At 35.2% G+C, this 8,140-nt stretch overlaps 1 non-coding gene across 1 annotated transcript; it reads left to right on the top strand.

Annotated features, from left to right (window-relative positions):
• The first annotated feature begins 1,005 nt into the window (after positions 1-1,005).
• On the top strand, positions 1,006-1,114 carry LOC142521586 (small nucleolar RNA R71). The gene has a single exon (XR_012814292.1). It is a non-coding gene; the product is annotated as a small nucleolar RNA R71 (small nucleolar RNA).
• The last annotated feature ends 7,026 nt before the right edge of the window (positions 1,115-8,140 follow it).

The raw sequence follows: 8,140 nt of genomic DNA, 5'->3' as shown, positions 1-8,140 counted from the left end.
AATTTGGCATATGATGGTACCTGTTTTATTGCATCTAATAAAGGAATTTTAACTTTTACTTGTTTAAAAATATCATATATATCAGAATTCAAATTTGATTTTTTTGTATTTTTCAATGCATGAGGGAATGGTGGTGACACTGTCTGTTGAACCTCCTCTTCGCAAGTTATGGGTTCCACTTCCTTACCCTTTGGAGTTGATTTATCATCATCTTCACAAGGTTCAAGAATGGATTTTTCCACAACCTTACCACTTCGAAGTGTAATAACAGATTTTACTTGATCCATCGATTGAGTTCCAGAAGTTCCAGTTTGTGAATGATGATCCTTGGGATTAGGCAGAGGTTGTGAAGGAAATTTACCTTTTTCATGAACATTAAGTGCAGATGCAAATTTAGCAAGAGTATCTTTCAAATCTGTCATGGTTTGAGCAGTTTGAGTATTGATAGACTCTTGCTTTGCAATGAAAGAATTCAATGTATCTTCCAAATTTTTTTTAGCTGGAGGAACATAAGGTACATAATTTGGAAAATTTTGTTGATTTTGGAAATGTGGTTGTGAAAATTGTGCAGCATTATCATTCCTCCAACTAAAATTTGGATGATTTCGCCAACTTGGATTGTAATTTTGAGAAAATGGTTCAAAATTTGGCCTTTTGAAATTGTTCAAAACATTGGCTTGTTCATGGAGACATTCTTTAAAAGAGGGCAAAGTGGGACAATCTTTTGTAAAATGATCACTTGTATCACAGATGTGACACACAATTTCTTGAACAGATTTTAATTGCCCATTCTTTTTCAATTCAAGTGCCTCAACTTTTCTTGCCAAAGAAGTAAATCTAGCTTGAAGATCATGTTCATCTTTGAGAGTGTACATAACTCCACCAGATGTAGGAGATTGAATCTTTTTTGATGGTTCGATTGTACCTATAGTGTCCCAATTTTGAGCATTTTCAGCTAATGAATCGAGATACTCATAAAATTGAGAAACAACTCTCCAAATTTCAAAACCATGATGTGGACAAAGATTAAGCAATTCTTTGTATCTATCCCAACATTGATAAAAATTTTCTCCTTGTTTTTGAGTGAAAGTGATGATTTGCCTTTTGAAAGAATTTGTTCTATGAGATGGAAAAAACTTTTTCAAATATTGCTGTTGCAATTCATCCCAAGTTCGAATGGATCCCGATCTAAGATTTTGTAGCCAAGTTTTAGCTTTATCTTTTAAAGAAAAAGGAAAAAGCTTAAGTCGAATGGTGTTCATGCTACAATTTAGATCATTACATGTGTTGCACACTTCTTCAAACTCTCGTGAATGCATGTATGGATTTTCAGAATCTAAGCCATGAAAATTGGGTAAAATTTGGATAATACCAGGCTTAAAATTGAAATGAGATGCACCAGGGGAAAAAACTAGACATGAAGGTGCACTAGTACGTGTAGGATTCATGTGATCTCTAAGTGTTCTTCGTCTATCATGATCATGTTGAGATTGAATTTCATCTTCATTTTCTTGGATGGGTTCTTCCGCCATGTTTTGTAAAAATAAAGAGTTATTTCGAATGAGTCGACCACTAAGTGTACGTGACCAAATGCTCATGCAAATGCAAATGCAAAAGAATAAAAACACACAAAAGCAATAAAAATTTAAATAAAGAAGAATAAACTATAAACAAAAGTAAATAGACTTGAAATTAAATTATACTTCCCCGGCAACGGCGCCAAAAACTTGTCGCGACTTTGATTGTTGCACTCCCAAGAGCAGGTTGTCCACAAGTAGTATAATTCGATGAGTTCGAATATCGTATCCACGAGGAAGCTAAGGTAATTACAAGTCCACTACAATGTCTTTTTATTTATTTTTTCTTTTAGTTGTTTGAATCTTTAATTGGTAATTTTTAATTGTTCAAATTTTAACTTAAGTAGTTGAGATTAAATGATCCACTCTTGGTATTTTAATAAAGTTAACATTAACAAACAATATTGAATTCCACTTAATAAAATGGTTCCAATATATTAAATAATCATATTTATATTATGTTATATATTATTAAATCTTCTAGAAAATCTTCTTCTTCGAATTTGCTTCTTCACATAAAAAGAAACATGTGGATAATTGAGTTGTCTAGTTGTGGTATTTTTTTCAAACCATTTGATCAAGTAATTTGAGAGATATGGTCAAAATACTAGACCATGGTAAAACTGCCACTCCTTTGATAACTTTATTTGTTGCTTAATTTGATCCCAATTGTGAGAGGATTTTTATCTCATGCTTGCCACCAATATTGTAGATATTAACATCAACTTTCTACAGGTCCAAGAATCATCTTAATCCCATTTGCAACGCCAAGTTTATTCTTGTTTTATCGAACCTGTAAAAAAATAGTAAAAACTTGTAATTACACAACAACTTATATTTTATACAATTTATTATAAAACATATAATATTTAAACATTTAATAAAACAAAAACTATATATTTATATTATAAAGCATTTAATTAATGTACAATTTTGATGTTTATCACCACATTTTAAAATCTCCATAATCGTTGCCGGTCTCTTTTCCTCGATCCTGCATCGAATAATCGCCTGAAACATGAAACTCAAGAAAACATTTAACGTGCATCACATAAACATAAATAATTAAAATAATGCAATTTAAATAGATCATGCATCGCTATAGATCATTTTAAACTTAAATAAATAATTTAACATTTTAAATAAATGCATGGGTTTTACGTATACTGAATTTGGGCTTTACAAATTCTATCTATATTTAGTGAATAATATAATATATTCATCCACTAAACGTATATCATGTAATTCAAGACTATACAGAACTTGAGTGTATTACTTTTTTCTCCTTATTTTGACTATTAAAATAATCAACCCCTATAAATTGTGCTTTAAAGAGGGTAGCCATTCTTCCGTCTACCTCGCTAAGAGATTACCCTGCTAGGAATGATTTTTTGTTTCTACCGAATTCATGTCCCAAGAAATTTTAACTGATCCCATAAGACTCATTTCCAGAAGTTTTATGAATCATTCTTTATTGAGATCGAGTGTTCCTGCTGTGATTCTCATAGCAGTTATCCAGTCATCTATGAGATCTTCTCTGTTTTTGAAATCTAATACATCTAGGTTAAGTATAACCTCATAAGAATGTATAGGTTCTAAAACAAATTTCCCATAGGGTTTTTGGTGCAAAGGAATTTGATTCTTCCTTGACATTGTTCTCGTTGGGTGTGCTTCTCCACCAGTATAAAAGTCTTGTCGGGATTCCTTCATATTTATATTTTGAGATCCCACACTTTCTCTTGGTGGTTCCTGCGAAGATGACCAAGTTATAGTAGTTTGTTCAACCCCAGTTGTGTATATCTTTAGATCTATTACCTTGATATTTACAAAAAATACTGCAAGCACTTGGAGATCCTCTAGACCAATCCTTTCTAAAGTTGTCATCAGAATTAATTTCTTTTCTGAGACTTTTTTAATTAGATTGATCATATTTTTTTCTTCAGTTAAAGGTTTTGATATCACTTTGGCCTTCTGTAAGGCCCTTGCCCTGTCCTCAGACCCTGCAATCACAGTTCCTGAACTCAGACCAGCTTGCACTTACTCATCGGACTTCTCCACGCCAGGAAAGTGGAGTTTGTGCCTTCCCAGGATTTGACCCCTCAACCTCCTGGCATATAGGTATATTGGCTACAATCCTGGTAACCACTTGAGCTGGTTACCAGGATTGTAGCCAATATACCTATATGCCAGGAGGTTGAGGGGTCGAATCCTGGAAAAGCACAAACTCCACTTTCCTGCGTGGAGAAGTCCGATGAGTAAGTGCAAGCTGGTCTGAGTCCAGGAACTATGATTGCAGGGTCTGAGGACAGGGCCAGGGCCTTACATACAACGTGAGTTGGAGCAATCCACCCGATAAGCCAGTTTGCTTCATAGCTTCGAATCAATATCAGAACTGGTTGTAGTACAAAAGGTTGAACCATCTAAACTTCAAAATCATTGCACAACTTAGCAAACACTATCCGGTAACTGGTCTGCTTAAATGTGATTTCTCAAAAGATAAAATTTGTTCAGCTTGTCAATTCGGGAAGCAAGTTAGATCCTCTTTAAAAATCAAAGGAAGTAAATCTTCATCACGATGCTTGGAACTAACTTATTTGGTTCAATACCAGTCATGAGCTTAGGGGGAATGAAACACACTCTCGTTATTATTGATGATTTCAAGATTTACTTTGGTCATTTTTCTAAAATAAAAATATCAAACTTTTTAAAATACTTTCAAATGAAAAATCAGTAGGGATTGACATAATAAGATCCGACCACAAGACTGAATTTGTCAATCAGACTTCTCTTAATTTCTTGAAAACTTAGGAATCAGGCATGAGTTCTCAGCTACAAGAACACCACAATAGAATGGTGTAGCTGAACGGATAAATCAAACTTTTAAGGAGGCAGCGAGAACAATGCTAGCTGATTCTTGTATTTCTCTAAGGTTTTGTTAGAGGCTGTTAACACAGCATGTTTTAAGCACATGCAGAAGCTGACTAAAATAACATCCAAAATGAAATTTAACAACAATCCAATAAGTCCATATTATTATGATGACAGAGCCGTCTTCCAACACCTGGACTCGGATCTAAAATTTTTACAAATGAAGATCAAAGTATGGGAAATTGATAAAAATAAAATTGTCTATATCGGTTGTTTCACAAAGTCCAACATCCGCAGAGCATGCCCAACCAACTAAAGCAGTCAAGGAGTAAGTTGTTGAAAAATTTCTGAGCAAGAAATTGAATCAGTTCCTGAGCTGATTCAACCATCTATTTCTTATGTACCTTCATCATTTCAACCAGCTGGACAACCTCTATACACAGATGCTGTGTAGTCATTGTCTAATGTTGACGAAGTAATCCGATCAGTTGCCACTGACATCCAACTGAACTTCAAATATGTTCAACCAGCTGAGAAAGATGTAGGCCATAGCTCAACAAAACTACTAGCCTTGCAGGCTATGCTAAAAGAAATTGAAGATGAGATTCTGTCAGTTGTTATGACTGAACAACAAATTGACATGGCCCAGTTGCCTTCTGATCAAATAGTTGATATTCAGCAGCAAACTGATGTGCATCTAGTTAAACTGCTCCTTAGCTCAACACTTCAGTTCCAAACGTTCAGCAGGAAGCAGTTGAAGACTTCATAACTGAATTAGAACAACAAGCTGAGACTGAATCCCATACCTTAGCAATGGTACCTTTTAGAGAAAAAGACAGAGGCAAAGCTCCTGAATTATCTAAAGTCTTATCTCCTAAAGTACCCATAGATACTGATGTTATGCTCCAAAGTATTCAGTCCAGTCTACACATGAACCTCCCCTAATTTTTCCCTTTAAAATCCTACAATTATTTTTTATACATACAGACTCTCGAATTTCACCATTTAAAATAACCTAAAATTTTCATAAATAAAAATAATTTAAAATTTAAAATCTCAAGTACATAAAAATCCCTAAATCGTCAATTAACAACATTCAACTTCAACCTTTAATATAATCAAACTAACTTCAAAATAAAGCATAAAAATCTCTAACTAACTCATTAACAAAATCCTTTAAAACTTTGACTATCAAGCTAATGCGGAAATAATATCTCTCAGGAGTGTACTGTCGGATTCGATCTACTCAAGCGTCAGCGCCTCCATCGATATCATCATCACCTGCAGCATTCAAACCTAGTGAATCTAATGACGAGTAACAAATACTACATATACAAGCACATGCATGAAAATCATACTTTTATTTAAAATAAATTTGTAAACATAAATAAATCATAATTCGCCAAATCATAAAGCATTCAATCGTATCTCATTTTAGGTGAAATTTGATCATCGAAAATGACTAACTTTTATCCACTGGTCTACTCATCAGTCTTAGCTTACCATTGTGTATGGGGACGGGCAGTAGGCACCGACGTAAAATGAAAATATGCCTTCTCCCGTAAACGGGCTTCCTCTGAGGCCTTCTTCCTCACGATATTACCAAAAATCATGTATCATATCATTTTTGTCACTGTCAATTCACATCCTTCAAAATATTTTTTCGTTTCTTTTTAATTATAAAATATCATGTCCTTTCCATGTTTGAATTATAGAATTTTTAATAGTAAAAATTTCATAGTTTTACAATAAAGCAAAAAATCTCGTATTTTCATCATAAATTTTTTTAAAATATCAGTTAGCATTCGTTTCAATATAGTACTAGAGATCACAGAAGAATCAAGATTTATACCTTCCTTCGTCATGGTGAAGATGCGACCCTGCACCTTCTCTTTACCCGATCCTCTCGGACAATCCTTTGCAATATGACCTGCAGTGCCACATCGATAACAAGTGTGAGTACCAAATCTGCACTCTCCCCGATGATGCCTACTGCACTTGGGACACAATTGCTTCTCGGGATCAAATGGAACTGCCGGTACTTTAAAACTCGGTTCCATCTTGCCTTTCCCTTTGAATCTATCTTTTCCTCTTTGGCTTGAACCTTGACCTCTCTGAGCCATAGCCTGCTGCCTCGCCTGTCTCTCTCTTGCAATATCTTTCTCATCTTGCTCGGCTAACAGTGCTTTAGCCACTATCTCTTTGAATGTTACCGCCTTCGACATATTAATGTCCCTTCTGATCTCTGCTCGAAGGCCTCTAATGAAATGAGCACCTTTGTCTTTGTCATTGGAGGCAATGTACGAGGCAAACATACAGCCCTCCTCGAACTTCAGAATGTACTCATCAACGTTAATACCTCCCTGTCGAAGCTCCAAGAACTCAGTCACCTTCCTAGCTCGAAGTGCATCTGGAAAGTACTTGTCATAGAAGAGATCAGTGAACTATTGCCACTTCATTGCCGGAACATCAACACTAACCTTGGTAGCATTCCACCAAATGCGTGCAGCCTTGACTAACATTAACACTGCACATCCAACTCTGTCCTTGTCTGCATAGTTGAGATGATCAAATATCGCCTCAAGTGCTTTAACCCACTCTACAGCCACCAATGGATCGGTACTTCCTGCTAACTCAGGCGGATCCATCCTCTTGAAAGCAGTAAAGATCCCATCAGTCCCAACTGCTTGAGCTACTTGGCCTCTTCCTTGGCCTCTACCTTGACCTGAACCTTGCAAACGAAGCAACTGCTGAATCTGCTCACTATGAACCTTGGCTTGCTCTTTAAGTAATTTGCCGAACTCGTCGACAACTCTCGATGAGGAGCTATCCTCCCCCTCTGCAGCCTTTCTCTTAGGAGGCATCTACTCCTACAATGTGCTCACATAATACATATCAACTGATAACAATAATTAGATGAAGAAGAAGACATACCCGGACTGTTGAAAGTAGACGAAGTCATATGCATTGGTCCAAAGAACGTTGCTCTGATACCACTAAATGTAACACCCTCTGAACCACTTTAATAAAATAGCAGCGGAAATTAAAATTTTCTAAAAAGAAAGAAGGATTTAAAATACATGTCAATGTATAATCAAAAGTATATACATGATCAATCAAATGATACAACAAAAATACAAAATGTCATTTTGTGATCATGTCAAAAATGCTATCAAAATAGTTTTCTTCCTTCCTTCTCTATATGCATATGACTCCGGCCCACAGTCAACGTCCCGGCCCGTCGCTCTTATCTGCATCACATGAAATAACTGAAATGAGTATAAAACTCAGCAAGTGGAACTCTTACATAGAAATGGATACATATATCATACTCTGTAAAACATGGCTTTGAAATCATTAAATACCATCAACTCTTGAAACATGAATAACATAGCATAATATAACAATAAGATGGTATTTCTCTTTTCTCTGTTGGATTGATATCTATATAGTATCTCTATCTCTGTACCTATATCCCATCGATATACATCGATAAATCTGAGGGATATAAGCTTATGGTCGTTGATCAGCTAATTGCATGCAATCTATGACTATGTATCTATCAATCCAATAAATCATTTAAACTCTCTCTTTGGCATTAAATCAAACACTTTGAAGACTCTTTTCTCTTGTATTCCCTTTTTCACAATTGAGACATAAAAATGCCTCCATAATATACAACAAAGTGTATCAAT

The sequence above is a fragment of the Primulina tabacum genome, chromosome 12, assembly GCF_025594145.1.
Source record: "Primulina tabacum isolate GXHZ01 chromosome 12, ASM2559414v2, whole genome shotgun sequence".
Lineage (NCBI taxonomy): Eukaryota > Viridiplantae > Streptophyta > Magnoliopsida > Lamiales > Gesneriaceae > Primulina > Primulina tabacum.
The sequence above is the reverse complement of the archived record's forward strand: the minus strand, read 5'-3'. Positions and strand labels throughout refer to the sequence as shown.